Raw genomic sequence first — 15,158 nt, 5'->3', positions numbered from 1 at the left:
TATTACCAACAGTAACCTTGGAAACGGTGGTCCCAGCTCTTTTCAGGTCATTGACCAGCTCCTCCCGTGTAGTTCTGGGCTGATTTCTCACCTTCCTTAGGATCATTGAGACCCCACGAGCTGAGATCTTGCATGGAGCCCCAGTCCGAGGGAGATTGACAGTCATGTTTAGCTTCTTCCATTTTCTAAAGATTGCTCCAACAGTGGACCTTTTTTCACCAAGTTGCTTGGCAATTTCCCCGTAGCCCTTTCCAGCCTTGTGGAGGTGTACAATTTTGTCTCTAGTGTCTTTGGACAGCTCTTTGGTCTTGGCCATGTTAGTAGTTGGATTCTTACTGATTGTATGGGGTGGACAGGTGTCTTTATGCAGCTAACGACCTTAAACGGGTGCATCTAATTTAGGATAATAAATATAGTGGAGGTGGACATTTTAAAGGCAGACTAACAGGTCTTTGAGAGTCAGAATTCTAGCTGATAGACAGGTGTTCAAATACTTATTTGCAGCTGTATCATACAAATAAATTGTTTAAAAATCATATATTGTGATTTCTGGATTTTTTTTTTTAGATTATGTCTCTCACAGTGGACATGCACCTACGATGACAATTTCAGACCTCTCCATGATTTGTAAGTGGGAGAACTTGCAAAATAGCAGGGTGTTCAAATACTTATTTTCCTCACTGTATATATATATATTTATATATATATATATATATATATATATATATATATATATATATATATATATACACACAGTATATACATATTATACATTATGCTATTGTCATTCACCATCATCAGTGTCTCATATGAGTGAAATAGTCTGTCATCAGTTTGCTATATTGTTCTTTTCCGTCAGCAAAAGATAAGGTCAGGTTTCAAAAGGATTATTTGGTCTTGCTTTCCCATTCACACAAAGACATTATAGAACGTCGAGCTTCATTCTTAGCAGTGCAGTGTAAGGTGCTGGTGGAGGACTGAGGTGTAAATGCTTTGCTGAAGGCTGCTGCAAACCTGGCCTACTAGAACGAATCCTGAGTGGAATGCCAAGCCTGACTTCCCAATCAACTTCTCAATGACTTCCCAATCTACTGTTTAAAGATATATTTCTTTTCTAGTCAGGGGCAAAGCACAAGCCAAAATCTGCAAAAAGATTATCTATACAGTGTCTCTCAAGTTTGGAATTACCTATTTATTTATTTTTTTTTATCAAATGCATGCTGCTTTTGTTTATATGCAACAAAATGTACAAATGCTACCCTTTCATTTCATATAAAAAAATCTATTTGAATCCCATAAATAACAGCTTTACACACTCTTGGCATCCGGACAGTTCATTTTTCCAGACATTCAGCTGTAATACTTTGCTATGCCTTTTGGAAAACTTGCCAAAGGTGTCCTTTGCTAATGGGTTATTTCTTTCTGATCTTGCACTCCCAGAGCACTTCAGTAGGATTTAGGTGAGGTGACTAGGCAGGACTAGGCAGGACATTTCAAAATAGGTAACACTCGAGCCAAGTGTTTGCTTTCTAAATAATGCTTACAGAGCTTGGACGTATGCTTAGGGTCACTGTCTTGTTTTATGATGAAATTTATTCCATTTAGGTGCAGTTCAGATGGAACTGTATGATAGTAAACTATGGGGTGGTAGCTGGGCTGGTCTAGTTTTCTTTTCACCTGGAATAAGTCTACAACCTTCCCTGCTCCAAAACAATCCCAAACCATTAAGCTTTCACTTCCATGTTTGACTGTGGGAGTGAGGTTTCTGTTAACATCTTCTCTCATGTTCTCCATCTTACATAAATTCATTTGTTTGAGACAAAAATGTCAAATTTAAACTTCTGTCTACAGAACTTACTTACAGTCATTTACTGTTCAAGTCTTTTTGCCCTTGAACTATGAAATATGCAGGGGTCTGAAAAATGATAAAAGACTAGGTGTTTCCAAAAGCTTTGGCAGGCACTGTATCTACAAAGAAGGCTAAGATTAATCCTGGTAATTGAATTCCATTTATTAGGTATGAAATACTACGGGTGTAAGGCTCAGATTATTTGCATCATCACAGATCATAACATTATAAATTATTTATATGACAGCAGCAAGAATAATAATAGTAATAATACTGATAATAATAATATAAAACAAGGCTTTTGTTTTTTTATTATAATCAAGTATTAAAAAATGAAAGGTAACAGGTATTTCAGTATTTTTGAACATTTGCCATTAATTCTGATGTATAAAATAGAACTTCTGTATATCATCATTCTTAAATATATAAATATATATAAATATATATATACTATATATATATATATATATATATATATATATATATATATATATATATATATATATATATATATATATATATATATATATATATATATATATACTTGTATATACTTGTATATACTTGTATATGTACTAATTTACAGAAGATGTGATTAATCACAGCGGCAGAGTTCTTGGAAATTGGGAAAAATCTAATCTTTTTAAAGAATGACCATTTGTTTGCATTTATTTAAAATATTTATATGAAATCATTTAAAAAAATAAAAGCAAAGAAAAGATAAAGTCAAATATTTGATTTGAAAATTGAATTATGGTGTATAGAAAATTGCTGAATGCTGTTCATTTTTGACAGTTGTCATCACTTAGGCTACTTTATCAACCTCTCCATAGGTTTGAATTGAACGAGCCATACCATTCACACTAAGTGATGAAGTGTTATGTGAGTTATGACACTCTGAAACATTTGGCTTTAATTTGTTCACTTGGCATGGCCACTGAAGACAGTGGGATAATTGTTCTTGGACAAAATGTGAACCTCATACAACCTGACCAGACACCAGCCTTGATCTCTATGCTGATGAGTTAATTAAGTTTGTCTGTTTGTCACAGGTTGATAGAAAAAAAAACTATTTTTTTGGCTGATGTTGCAAGGGATGGCTGCTAAAAAATTAGCATGAAAAGAAGCAGCAGGCTTATTTTTTCAGATATTTCAGATATTTGGAAATTGTTATTGTAATTGTAAATTACAAAATTGTGTGTGTTTTTTTTTTTTATTAGGATCACATTTTGTGCTAAACCATATAGAATTTGCATGTACAGTAAATATGTATATAAAGATTCTTATGTTTCTAACAATAGATATAACATCAGACTGCATCAGTGTCTATTGGGTTTGTCCTTAGATTGAGGTCATATTTTATGGCAGGTTTTTAAACAGATAAACACAGGAATTATGATTATCACTGAGAAAGCAGACAGATCAAATCAATGAAAACATGACTGAGGACAGGAACTAATAAACAAAGGAAATAGCAGATGAGGATGACTTGAGGCATGGAGTTATGGTAAATTAGCGACATAAGACTCAGAACTGCTGTCTGACTGCAATCTGACAATGAAAATTGGTAATTATACACAGCCAGATGAGACCTCATATGACCAAAAAAAACAACTCAAAAAGAGAAAGTGGGAGAGGAACTCAAAAAGCGAGGAAATTTTGAAAAAAGCATACAATCACCAAGAATATGGCTAAATTTCCTCATTTGGCTCTACTGATACCAGTAAACCTACAATTAATTTATAATAGTGATGGAAAGACTGGATAATTTTAGTGATTTGGTCCTTTGAATTTTGTTCAGAAATTAAATAACATATTACATTTTCAATAAGCAGATACGTCTACACACTCAAACTTTGTCTATAGTTAGAATCATTTATATGTACTGTATATATAAGTGCATAGCATCTAAAGGAGTCATGTGACAAAATAACGAATGACTCGGACCAGCGGACTCATGAGACATGAGACTCATGAAATTCTCAATTCTGTTTCCTTTGTAATGCACTGAATAGCATCTATGGAATACATGTGACAAGTCAAGTCAAGTCAAGTTCATTTCTATAGCGCTTTTCACAACAGACATTGTCTCAAAGCAGCTTTACAGAAATCAACAGTCAAGGTGAATGGTGTGTATTTATCCCTGATGAGCAGCCGTGGCTACTGTGGCAAGGAAAAACTCCCATAGATGAATGAACAAATTCTAACCAGAAGAGTCAAAAGGTGAACTGCTCATTTCTATTTTCTGTACATAACCTACTGAGATTTGTGATGCTTTGCTCATGCACGTCCAGTAGAAAAGGAACGAATCACTCTTTGAGACTACTCATTCTCCTGAGTCACATTGAAGTCTCATTCAAAATGAATGAATCGTTCATGAACGACCCATAACTACTTTATAACACTATCTAGCGTGAAAGCTAGGTCACCCATCCCCTTTTTATTTTCACCACCATCTGAATAGGTTATAATGTATATTTGTATATATTTTATAATTGTATAATGTATATTTCTGAAATAGTCTTAATTATTATGTCTAAGATTTTGCTAACACTAGTAATAGTAGTACTGTATTAATTAATACTGTAGTAATTACTTTAAAAGTCATTACTTTAAAGTTTAATTTAATGTAGAAGACACAGTTTAATACTGTGCTGAACCTAAAGAATGGCAAAAGCACACTAAAGAATTAAATAGCTATTTTTTTCTTTCTCATCAAAGCATTGAAGTCTGGTGATGACAATAACAAAGCAAAAAGATGAAGAGACTGTAATGTGGGTTTTATGATCTTATCACACTTTTATTGTAATCTTTTGATTTGAGATACTACTAAAATAATGCAAAAATTCTGCACAAATAAATTGTGTTATTAATTGTTGTATTCCTCAACTGTTAGTTGCTTTGGACAATAATTAATTCAATTCAAGTTTATTTTTATAGAGCTTTTCACAACAATGTCTCAAAGCAACTTTAAAGAATGTAAGAATAATAGAATAAAAATTTTAATATGACTGTGGCGAGGAAAATAAAAATGATATGGTATGAGGTACAGAAGCTTGAGAGAAACCAGACTCAAAAGGGGAACCCAACCACATTTGGGTGTCACTAAGAGTGTAATTATAAATCATAAAAAATTACAAACTCTGGAGAGTGAGAAATATCATAAACACCAGAATGTGTGATTATGAGCAATGTCCTTTTTACAGTCTAATACAGTCCTATACAGTCATTTAGAGAAAAGCATCCGCCAAATGAATAAATGTAAAAGTAAATGTAAATGTCATCATTTTTGGCCTTAAGTGGGATTGTGTCTGAACTATTATGTTTACATGTATCTGTCAGACTGCAGTGCTGCTGCTAATGCTGCTGGAACTGATGCCGTATGTTGTCCACCTCATATGCTTAACTCATAAATAGCACTCGAGTATGTAATTACGTTTGAGGTTTTAATTGTGACCTCTAGTATCCAAATATTGATATGTTAAGATATGAATACTTTCATCTAAATATTAAATCCTTATTGCACATGCATAAATAATACATTGTTTCAGACAATAACATTAAAGACTGAGACAAATGGGTTCATTATTCCTTCTCTTTTTTGTGATTTATATTTAATTGTCTCTCAATTCTTTTCCTCCTTTCCTTTCCTTTTTCTCTCTTCTCTTCTCTTCTCTTCTCTTCTCTTCTCTTCTCTTCTCTTCTCTTCTCTTCTCTTCTCTTCTCTTCTCTTCTCTTCTCGCCAATCCAGATGTTAGTGTTTTTAATTCCCAAAAGCTTTAGGTCCACATTTTGACAAGACTCACACAGACCTGTTGATCTTGCTACCACCCACCCACACACACACATCTGGTTCTGGGGGAGATGTGATTGATGATGGATTTCCGCTGGTGGTCTGTGGGAGAGTGAGCGAAGGTCAACTCCCATTGGAGAAACCTGCACCTGGGATAGCCACCGAATATGTTTTTGCAACTTCATGGGTGTCAGTGCCATAACTGGCTACTGTTGTGCCTGTCTGTTCGTAACGTTGTTGTGTGTTTTTATGGGAATGTGTACTAAGGGGGTTATATAAAAAATCGACCCACCTTACCATTCATAATTAATTATGTCAGATGTTTTTGCAGCTTTAAGCTGATCCAAGAAAATTAAATATACAGTGCCTTGCGAAAGTATTCTGCCCCCTTGAACTTTGCGACCTTTTGCCACATTTTAGGCTTCAAATATTAAGATATAAAACTGTAATTTTTTGTGAAGAATCATCAACAAATGGGACACAATCATGAAGTGGAACGAAATGTATTGTATTTTCAAACTTTTTTAACAAATAAAAAACTGAAAAATTGGGCGTGCAAAATTATTCAGCCCCCTTAAGTTAATACTTTGTAGCGCCACCTTTTGCTGCGATTACAGCTGTAAGTCACTTGGGGTATGTCTCTATCAGTTTTGCACATCGAGAGACTGAAATTTTTGCCCATTCCTCCTTGCAAAACAGCTCCAGCTCAGTGAGGTTGGATGGAGAGCATTTGTAAAAAGCAGTTTTCAGTTCTTTCCACAGATTCTCGATTGGATTCAGGTCTGGACTTTGACTTGGCCATTCTAACACCTGGATATGTTTATTTGTGAACCATTCCATTGTAGATTTTGCTTTATGTTTTGGATCATTGTCGTGTTGGAAGACAAATCTCCGTCCCAGTCTCAGGTCTTTTGCAGACTCCATCAGGTTTTCTTTCAGAATGGTCCTGTATTTGGCTCCATCCATCTTCCCATCAATTTTAACCATCTTCCCTGTCCCTGCTTAAGAAAAGCAGGCCCAAACCATGATGCTGCCACCACCATGTTTGACAGTGGGGATGGTGTGTTCAGGGTGATGAGCTGTGTTGCTTTTACGCCAAACATAACGTTTTGCATTGTTGCCAAAAAGTTCGATTTTGATTTCATCTTACCAGAGCACCTTCTTCCACATGTTTGGTGTGTCTCCCAGGTGGCTTGTGGCAAACTTTAAACAACACTTTTTATGAATATCTTTAAGAAATGGCTTTCTTCTTGCCACTCTTCCATAAAGGCCAGATTTGTGCAGTATACGACTGATTGTTGTCCTATGGACAGAGTCTCCCACCTCAGCTGTAGATCTCTGCAGTTCATCCAGAGTGATCATGAGCCTCTTGGCTGCATCTCTAATCAGTCTTCTCCTTGTATAAGCTGAAAGTTTAGAGGGACGGCCAGGTCTTGGTAGATTTGCAGTGGTCTGATACTCCTTCCATTTCAATATTATCGCTTGCACAGTGCTCCTTGGGATGTTTAAAGCTTGGGAAATCTTTTTGTATCCAAATCCGGCTTTAAACTTCTCCACAACAGTATCTCGGACCTGCCTGGTGTGTTCCTTGTTCTTCATGATGCTCTCTGCGCTTTAAACTGACCTCTGAGACTATCACAGTGCAGGTGCATTTATACGGAGACTTGATTACACACAGGTGGATTCTATTTATCATCATTAGTCATTTAGGTCAACATTGGATCATTCAGAGATCCTCACTGAACTTCTGGAGAGAGTTTGCTGCACTGAAAGTAAAGGGGCTGAATAATTTTGCACGCCCAATTTTTCAGTTTTTTATTTGTTAAAAAAGTTTGAAATATCCAATAAATTTCGTTCCACTTCATGATTGTGTCCCACTTGTTGTTGATTCTTCACAAAAAATTACAGTTTCATATCTTTATGTTTGAAGCCTGAAATGTGGCAAAAGGTCACAAAGTTCAAGGGGGCCGAATACTTTCGCAAGGCACTGTAAGTGTATTAGTTTGCAATGAGCTTACATAAGATGCACATGATCTCACTGTTAAAATTTATGGGTCAGTGAAGAAGAACAAATGTATTGGGAAAAAATGAGGCAGCATAGTGACGTTTCCAAGAGCAGGATGTCCCTCTAACATGGACAAAAATACAAGAAGGAAACTTTTAAGGAGGTAGCCAAATAGAAATATATTGTCACTATGGTATATACTGGTCACTCCCTGCCAACAGTCACTTGGTTATGGGGTGGGGTGGCTAGATGACAAATAAACTCCCTGTCACATGAAAACATCCAAAACCAATCATTCCAAACCATGTGGCAAAATGTGGTATGACCTAAAGAGACCAAGCTAGAACTTTTTGAGTGTAATTCGTAAAGATATGTTTGGAAGTGTATCATCCAAAGAGCAGCATACACTATGTAAAGCATGCTGGGGCTGCATCTCATTATCTGGAACTGGGTCTCTTAGACAGCTGAGGAAAAAAATGTACCTTCTAGCATAAAAACAACCCAAAGCACAAGGCAACAAATAACAGAAAACTTGTACATTTTAAAAGGACCCAGGGGAATATCTTGAAGAGGGGTTTATACAGAAGATCCCCTTGCAGTTTGATAAATCTGGAATCTTTTTTCTAAAAAGAGTCAAATGAAATTGCCAAATCAGGATGTTCTAAATGTTTAGACACATTTAATTCACAAGGTTTGTTTAAAAGCCGAATGTACTTTAACGAAATATTAGTTAACTGTTGTTTTTTTTTTTTACCAGCATCTGTACATCAATTTATTTTATTTGGTCAAAATAAAAGTTGTTGCATATAAACAAAAGTGTGTCCCAAAAACTAGGCATTGTCAAACCTGTTCTAGCATAACAATACCCCTGTGCACAAAAACAGTTCCATGAAGATATGGTGTACGAGTTGTATTAAAAGCCCTTGAGTGGTCTGCTATAGAACTCAACCTATTCAATGCGTTTGAGATGAATTGGAACACTGACTGCACGTCCTCATCCTACATTAGTACCTGATTTCACTAAAGCCCTTGTAGCTGAATGAGCACAAGTTTCCACAAACACCCTCCAAACATTTAGCGCAACATCTTCCCAGTAGAGTGAAGTTTATTGTAACAGTAAATAGGGACTAAATGTGGAATAGGATGTTTAAAAAGCATATACTAATCTTATAGTCAGGTGTTTATAAACATTTGCCCAAGTCTGTATTCTGTTAAAAATATTTCCAAGTTATAGCAGAAATTTATAAAGTGTTCACTTCAATTACAGTCAAATGTTGCTGCCAAATTGAAAGGAATGTGAGCGAGGAACCATTTATTTGTAATTTTTATTATTTTATTTTATTTTTATTGGGGGGAGGGGGGGGTTAAACCCTGGTTAATTGCTCTATTCAGTTTCTTTTCTCTCCATGAGCCTCATTTATCAAGCACGATACAAACTAATGTATTTGTAAATCCTTCAGAGAAGCATTTACACTAGGGAATGTAGTATTCATGAAAAGCCATTTAGTTTGGAAAAATGTATCCTTAAAGAGCTCTTGAGTGTATGCATTAGGAGAGACAGTAACTTGAAGTTTACTCGATCGACTTCTATCATTGGTTCGAGTTTTTATAGAGATTATGCTTTGATTGATAAGAAGGTTTATTACATTTCCTGCAAAGTCTGTCATTTAATTTTAACGACTTCAAGACATCCATAATGTAGAAAGAAAGTAATTCAAGCCATCCATAAATGAAGACAAATAATTTTAGCAACTCATTTAGAACATGCAACAATCAAACATTGTTTTGTATTTGTGGAACTTTTGTTAGAGTTTTTGTGCTTTTGTGAATTCTGACTTTCTCATATACATTTTCTCTCCCCATCCATCTCTCTTGCTTCTTCTTCTCTCTTTTTTTTGTTAGATTTTCACTGCATTTTCCTGAGGGTTATTTAATGGGTACTCCTGAGGGTTGTGGGTTTTTGTGAGTCATACATCTGTAGCGCTTTCTCGCTCTCTGTTTCTCTGTTTCTCTTTCACTTTTTTTACTCTTTCTGTTTCTTCTCTCAGGCATTTCTGGCTACCCTGTTCACTTGGTTGTACCTCACAAGCAGTCAGTTTGTGTGGCTCACACCTTTATAGAAAATTCTCAGTAGGAGTGAAGGTGCCAGACGACTCCTGTTATTAGTGGTTGCAGATTTCAGAAGTCTCATTGCTTTGTGGTGTTGGGCGTCGTGTTAAAATAATTATAAGACTGCTTTCCCTCAAACATGTTTTTTTTCCGTGTTAAAAAATGGTTCACTTTGGGATTTTCATGATTTGCCAAAAAGTCAGAATATTTATGGTGATTAGCTATCAAGGAATCTTTAGGTTATGTCTTTGAAATTCTCATTTCAAGAAGTGGACTGACGTTTTACAAATGAAATTCTTTTACGAGTGTTGGCTTGTTTTTAGTCGTAGATTTTTAATTTGGGTTTTTCAGAATACAGATGGTCCCCTGGGTACTTATGATTATTTTGATCTTAGTATAATGATATTCAATATTTAATACAAAATAAATAAAAAATTCGCAGCAGGAAAACTCAGCAGCGTATACGCAGCCCTCCACTTGCGAACCTGTCCTCGTCCACGTGCCCGCTGGCACATACGTATATGCTGTATAGTTTACATTGCATTACATTACATAATGTGTAGTGTACATCACAGTACTGTAAAGACTCCTGGGTAGGTTAGGCCACGGAATGCATCTCTATCGCAAGTCAGGGACTACCTGCATTTTTAATAGAACAATTCATTTGTGTGGATAAATAATTGAAATCTCCACTCAGACATTGAGACATTCCCATGAGGTAAGCATGTTTTCAAACCGAGGCCGATAAATGAATCAGAAGTATGCGTATCTAGAAATGTCAATTCAGCAAAACGTCCCTAGTAAACACATTACATTATCTCAATGTTCTCAATATTTAAAGTGGCACAACTACAGACAGTGCTATAAATACATTTTCAGCAACAATGGATAGACTTTCAATCTTAACTGCCAATTAGATCTTAATTTACACTTAGAGTAGAATTACATTAAATGAACCCCTAGGACACCTATATTCATGCAGCAGATTAAAGGTCAAGGCTCATGAATTACATCAAGTTTATTTAGAAACATTTCAAGCAGAAACAAACCTTCTCAGCTGTGCAAGCCATGTGTTCTTGAGCCCCTGAGTTTTATAGCTCAATACATTCACACAAGCATGTGAAAATACAAACACATAAATATATTTTGTTTAGTGTAATGCCAAATGAATTTTTCAGACAGTTTTATAAACATTAACAGCCTTAAGCTTAAAAACCTTTGAACACTCTCTGGGAAACCTTTGAAAAGTAAATGTGAATAAACTAGACATTTTAGACCACTGACTTTTTTTTTACTCAATTTTACTATTTTATATTTAACCTTAGAATCAATAAATAATTATAAAAGTAAGTTTCTTTTTAATGTACATTTTTTTTGTTTCTCCAAATAGAGAATCCCCACATCACATAAAGATGATGGACAAATTGAAGGGAAAAATACAACATAGTGATTTAGTAAGGTTTTTGGAACCTGCTTTAGTGTGCTTTGGACTGGATGCTACAAGTCTTTTATACCATACTGGAAGGATTAGTGACATTCTTTCAAAAATATTCCTGTAGATGTTTTTGTATGCTTCTTTTGCTGCTGCTGGTGATGATATTGATGATGATAAGGCACTATCCCGTAGAATAGTGATATTCTCAAATTGTCTTTAACTCTGTTACGTTATAGCAGCTATAAAGGTTATAATATAAGCCTCATCAAGCCATTCAGTTCGCCCTGTGGATTGAGACAGAGCCATTCTATCAGGATAGAAAGTTTTACAGGAAGAATTTTATCAGTGTAACTATGCACTGATTCGCACTAAGGCCTTTCCTCGGATATTAATACACGATGAGAAGAGAGATAGACCATTTACAAGTTTTTTCTTTTCATATGTTGGCTGGTCTTATATTATAGACTAACAGATCAGTCATGATTGTAGTCTTTGTAGATGTCACTATATAATAATTAATGGACCTTGACTGAGAACTGCCTCTAGCTGAACTGCAATCAGAGATCTCAATAACAACAGAGCTTAATTACCTTCTCTTAATTCTCCCCACCTGTAGATGGATGGACTGGGATTTAAATAAAAAAATAAACTCTATCTAAAACAAAGAACCCTATTTTAAACATGTAACTGACCCAAACGAGGCTGTAAACAGTGCGATCAAATCCTTGATTATATTGGCTTAATATTTTGGGTCCAGAAGCACATGGCAGGATACTGTAAATGCACAATGTAAAAGATTTGTGAGTTAATGATGATGAATTAAAACTGCCTTATGGAACTAGTTGTCATCTCCCAGCATACATTATAAACATAACCAAGCTTGGGTTCACAAGGGTGTAGAGAAAGATTGCTTTCTACCATTACTGCACTATGAACTTCGGATACGAAGGTCATAAGTCCAAATCCCAGCCACACCAAGCTGCTACTCCTAGCCCCCAGAGCAAGACCCTTAACCCTGAAACTGCTCAGTTGTATGAATGAAATGAATGTGGATAAAGGTGTCTGCCAAATGCTTTAAATGTACATTTGCCATTGTTTGCTATTAAGCAGTTTGAAAAGGTTTTAAGTTAAGATGTTCAATACAGTTTGATTCTCCAGTTTATATTCCATACACATCCACCCATCCACCCACACACACAATAGCATAATTGTGTGTGTGTGTGTGTGTGTGTGTGTGTGTGTGTGTGTGTGTGTGTGTGTGTGTGTGTGTGTGTGCGTGTGTGTGTGTAACTAAAAAATGTTAGGGGAGCAAAAAAATGCTTAAACTTAGAAGCTGTTCAATGGTTTGAACCCATGTCTTGTGGAACTGTATGTTTTCATTGGCAGCTGTTGATAGACTCTTTAATCTTAGCTGCTGTAGAACAAGCTATTGAATTTCCAACATGGCTGTCCAACTACTGGAATCAGGACACACACACGGCTAACACATGTATACTGCTGGATATCAAACACAATGCTACAGCCAAATACATGTATCTACTGTCGCTTTTCAGTAATAAATGTAGAGGTCACAAAATATAGGTTGTATTTGTATACTATTTCAGAATGTATCTTGATAGCTAATTTCCAAATGATAAGATAATAGACTTATCATTTGGAATGAAATGAAAGGGGGAGTGGTGGCTCCAGCGGTTAAGGCGCTGGGTTGCCGATCGGAAGGTCTGGGGTTCAAGCCCCGGTATCGCCAAGCTGCCACTCTTGGGCCCTTGAGCAAGGCCCTTAACCCTCTATGCTCCGGGGGTCCCTTACGAGGAAAATATCAAGGTCCGTGACGTGGGGCCGCCTTCCCGTGGGCTCACCACCTGCAGGAGGGACCCCCAAGGGACAGTGCTGTGAGGATTGGGCAGCAGTCGAAGGCGGGGGCCTGCTTAGACTGCTGCCCCCGCGACCCGAATTACGGATAAGCGGGAGCAAATGAAAAGGATGAATGAAAGATAATAGACACTGGTAAATGATACATTGCCAAGGTGCATTTGCCGTGGCAATGGTGGCAAATGAAAGTAGGTTCATGTAAGCATAGATTGTGCTAAAACATTCAATATTTTTACAAGCCGTTTGATGGGGTTGAAGTGTAAGTGGTAAGGTTAGAGGCATTGTAAATTCATTTACTTGATCCTGCTCTTTAAAGCCATTCACCCTCAGTGATCTAGAGGCAAAAGATCAGTTTAAACAGGTCTATCTGAAATATCTATGCTTTGTTTGATTATGTTATTTGTCCCAAAATACTGTATTTATTTCCCCACGAAGAGAAAGAAAGTTTAGACAGCTTTAGAGTTGTCTACATGAGTAAATGGAGTAAATGAAATAACAACATATGGAATTTGGATTTGTTAAGTAACACAGTGAAAAAGCTAAGCTTATGTTCAAGGCCGTGGTTTTGGAGGCATTAGCCAGTTAGTGGTAACACCAGGAAAATCCCACAAAAGCTGGAATTTGGCTTTTGGGCAAAAACCCTTCCCCATAATTGCATGCATTGTAATTCTGTCTTAGTTTTTTTGCTTTGGATAAATATGTCACAAGTTAAAACAGCAGAGATGGATAAATCTTTGTGGAGAGTCCCAGTACAGAAAGCAGAATGCATTGTCTTTTCACTAATTTCTCTTTTTTTTCCCATAATCTTTTTCTCATCCCTTATTCCTCTATGGAAATGTAGGATTGCTTGTTGATCTCATACTGTACCACAGAGCCAAATTTCATCCATCTGGTCAGTTTTCTGGTCCAGGACATACTCACCTGGCCCCTGTGTGCTCACGATGCTTTAAAATCTCTTCATTCGATTTTTTTTGGATATACTGCTTATGATGGAGTTAGAAAGTATGGAAATCATTACATCAGAGGTAAGAAATCTACTTGGGTTGTTACCATGGACAGGGACATTATTTTTTACCAACCAAATCTGTCTGCATTAACCACACTGGGGTTGTTAATGCTGCCAATGCTTCCTGGAAAGGTTTTTAGGCCAGGTTTTTAGATTGCCCTGAGGCACCTGTCTGTACAAAATGTGAAAATTTGTAAAGAATCTGGTTTCTAGCAGTGACTTTAACCCCTTATGGCAAAGTCTTGCTTTCAAGCAACAAACCTTCTTTTACGGTAATTTTACCGTTTTTTTTTTTCTTGTTGTTTTTTTTTTCTTATTGTTATAAAACCACAAGACATGTCACAGTCCAATCAAGTAAAGTATTAAAGTGGGATGCAGCAAGGACTGCAGCAGCCTATACCACAAAGCATCTAAAGTACAATTTAATATATCAGTTCAGTTCTCATGAGTCTAATGATGGAAAGTTTCTCTGCACTTTTGCTAGAAACTCTGGCTCATAAGAATAACAGACTAGTGGCTACTGAGGTCACTGTCCAGAGGTTATTTCATACTGTTTCATTGTTAACCAGCAGCAATTTTAGCCATCAGCCTCACAGACAGGAATTTCAGATATAAGGAATTACTATATTCTTTGAAAAAAGGAGAATTGATCTGATGCAGTTTAGATCTGAGAGACTGAAATACAATGTCTTTTGCTACTGATACCATATGTTGTACCATATGTTGTATTTCTCTGCCAGTTTTACTGGCAGAGAAGTTTTACTAAAGTTTTACTAAATCTCAGTGAAAGCTGCTCTTGTAGCTTGGGTCAGGGGGCACAAGAGAGGGTGTAACATGTAAAATACACTTTCTTTTTTCCTCCTACTGAGTGAAATGTGTCTGTGAGACTTCTCTATGACCTCACACACCCCCACAATCCAGTTTCCTTTGTGTGCTCAGTACAGGAAATCCATGTGTGTGTCTAGGGTGCTCGAGATCTTTTCTTTAGATACAAAGCTCATTGAGTTTATAAACGCTGCATACGATGAGGTCATGCTGCAGATGCATATGTAGTCGTGTTCACTTGGAGGCAACTGCAAATTGAACTTG

At 36.4% G+C, this 15,158-nt stretch overlaps 1 protein-coding gene across 1 annotated transcript in view; it reads left to right on the top strand.

Annotated features, from left to right (window-relative positions):
• The window catches only part of adamtsl3 (ADAMTS-like 3), a 208,775-nt gene that overhangs the window by 84,957 nt on the left and 108,660 nt on the right, over positions 1–15,158 (top strand). The gene's annotated exons all lie outside the window — the stretch shown is intronic.

The sequence above is a fragment of the Silurus aristotelis genome (genome assembly GCF_946808225.1).
Source record: "Silurus aristotelis genome assembly, chromosome: 13".
Classification (NCBI taxonomy): domain Eukaryota; kingdom Metazoa; phylum Chordata; class Actinopteri; order Siluriformes; family Siluridae; genus Silurus; species Silurus aristotelis.
Note: the sequence above shows the minus strand (reverse complement) of the source record. Positions and strands in the feature narration are given on the sequence as shown.